This window comes from Triticum dicoccoides, chromosome 2B (genome assembly GCF_002162155.2).
Source record: "Triticum dicoccoides isolate Atlit2015 ecotype Zavitan chromosome 2B, WEW_v2.0, whole genome shotgun sequence".
NCBI classification, from domain to species: Eukaryota; Viridiplantae; Streptophyta; class Magnoliopsida; order Poales; family Poaceae; genus Triticum; species Triticum dicoccoides.
In genome coordinates, this window is record NC_041383.1 from 633,804,634 (window position 1) to 633,807,540 (window position 2,907).

Below are 2,907 nucleotides of genomic sequence, written 5' to 3' on the forward strand. Positions count from 1 at the left end.
GTGGAAGCTGGCCGCTTGGGACTGATAGAAAACAGCATATCTTTTCCCTCCTGACCCCTATAAAATCTAGTGGAAGTCCGGTCGCGTCGGAGACATCTTTATCTGATTTTGAGGCTTCGTCGTCCGGCTCCTCCAAAATTATGTTAGGATCGGCTGGCTCATCCTCATCATCCGAAAAGAAAACAGAGACAAAACAGATTTGTTTCAATGACATATCTAATCAGACTGAAATTGATGTCGAAGACACGATCATTCACATCAATTGAAGCAGGCAGGAAGGGCGTGGAAGCTACCGTTTAACGAACGCAATGCAAGCAAGGTAGCTTGCTTACTCTCCATCTAGCATGCGTTGGCGGCAAGGAAGGAGGCATTGGAAAGACTAGACCATACACATTAATTAGTACAAGAAAGAGGCATTCGGGAAGCGACTAGTCGCTTCTGGCGAAGCTTAACAAAGGCCGACTACTACATAGAGACAACTACTACCAGTCATGAGCGATAGTGAAGCCGTCAGAGGCAGAAGCTGTCGCTTGACGGACGAAGCCGAGCCGATACGATAGGCGGGCGAAGTGAGCGAGAACAAGACGGGCCAGACGTGGAGTGGCGAAGGGGGCCTACTATACGTATACATGATTAGTAAGCGGTTCAAGACATCGAACGAAAAATCAAGTGAACTAATGAATAGTGTGATTGATCAGACAAGTACCAAGGAGCAAGAAAATGTATGCGCTTTAGCAAGGGATGAGCGCGAAATCCGTTGCTTGTTCTTTCGGTAGCCTTCTTTCATTTCCAAATTTGCTTGCGAGCAGTCCTTGCATTAGTATGAGTTCGTTGACCGCGTAAGGGCGATCCATCTTGATGAAGAATTCCACGATAACGAGAAATAGAAATTAATCGTTCGATGTCTGCTCGTTCTCCCCTCTTCAATTCCCAATGAACAACATGATCTTGAGCTATCATTTGTTCAATTTGGTCGATCTGATACTTAGTTAACTCATTCATCTTGATATTCCCACTGATACCTAATCGATAACGAAGCTCAATGGCTTTTTCGGTCCAATTTCATCCATTTTTGTTGAGGCAATTCTTACTTGTTCATCGGGAAGTGATCTAGCTCCTGAGATATATGACATTCTTTATCCTTATCTTTTCCTGGTCTTCTCGGTTGGAATCTACAATCTACACCTCTCCAAACACAAACGCAATATCTTGAGTACCCGGAACCATGTTCAGTGCTGCAAAAGCGCAGCTGTAGCCCCCTAGAATCTTTGGCTCCTCGTTTTTATTCAATTATGAAATGACTCATTTTGATGGAGATTTGTAGCATCATTCAAGTAAATACAAATTGAGATGGTAGAAACATGAGCTTGTGATATAGCTACACCTAATTCCAGACCGGTTAATGCTAGAACTATAAATAAGGGACCAAGATCTCCTATGAAATAGAAAATATTATTCAGAAATAGCATAGTCCAAGCAAACCCACTTAAAATCTTTACTAAACTATGACCGGCCATCATATTAGAAAATAAACGTATTCCTAAGCTTAATGCACGAAAACAATAAGAGATTACCTCAAGGAGTACTAAGAAAGGTGCTAACGGCAGTGGGACTCCCGCAGGTAATAAGAAGCTAAAAAAATGAAGCCCATGTCTTTGAAATCCAACGATCGTAATGCCTATAAAAATGGAAAATGAAAGAGCCAAAGTAATGAGAAAATGACTTGTCACTGTGAAGCTAAAGGGTATCATACCCTGGGGATTACGAAATAACGAAAAAGTAAAAGTGACCGAGATGCGAGGGAAAAACTTTTGTTTCACATTTCTAGAAAGACCACCTATTTGTTCGTTTACCAGGTTCAGCACGAAATCATAAATAAGCTCGACCAAGGATTGCCATGCATTTGGCACTGACTTTCCACCTCCCTTTTTCGTAACAACAAAAAAAAGAAAAACGACCAAAACGACAGTGAGCAGCATATACAAGACTTCATTTGTAAATGAGAAATAAAAGTTGCCCACATGAAGATCAATTATTGGGATAATGGCAAATTGATCCAATGGGGTTTCCGGGTAGGCACCAGGCAGATTCTAGATAAAATTATCCATACCACCACCCGCCCGAATATCCTCTAATATGCCCTGCCAAGTTTCGCCATTTCGGTGGCGGGCTCCCAATATTGTTCTAGCTAAATTGACTGCTCCCTGTTCAGACTCATTTTGGCCCAAATACTCTTCTATTTGTAAAACTATTGTGACGCCGGCAATTCGCTCAGGCGTTGGCGTTATATCCAAGTTTGGCGTTATAGCAAAGTTCTGAGAGATGTTGGTTGGGAAAAAATCATGTAGATCGGGAAGACGGGAACACTTACTACGAATTGGTTGATTCGTTGTAATAGCAGCAAATAGCATATTTCTATCCTTCATATCCGTAGAAAGAAATCTCATCTCTAGGTAACTCCATCTTTTTCAGCTCTGCTCGCTCACTTTTGAAAGGAAGACTTAGTTTTAGATCGGCGTTGGTTTTTCCAACGAAAAACAAGAACATTCTTTCACGAACTTCCATGACAAAATGCTAGTTGCCTTGTAACACATACACTGGAGCGTTTGTCCCATCGACGAAGGCCACTATACGCGTTTTCTGAAGAGCAACATTCTCTTATAACCAAACATCACAAAGACAGAAAGGAGTATCCTGAACGTAAGGCCAATGGCTAGCAGACTTCGCTGAACACTCACGATATTCATCTAAAGCTGGATGCATATTATATCTTGCCTTGGTAGAGCAAAACTTTGAACCCAACACAAGCAACTCTCCCGGTTTAGCGATATTGATGGGTTCCAGCCTCATTCCACTAGCCCTAAAAGCATTCTAAATATATAAAAGAGGGGGAATGGATTCTACAAG

The 2,907-nt window shown here is 41.9% G+C and overlaps 1 pseudogene; it reads right to left on the reverse strand.

Moving 5' to 3' along the window:
• Positions 1-1,286: 1,286 nt before the first annotated feature.
• On the reverse strand, positions 1,287-2,447 carry LOC119368156 (annotated as a pseudogene).
• Between the last annotated feature and the right edge of the window lie 460 nt (positions 2,448-2,907).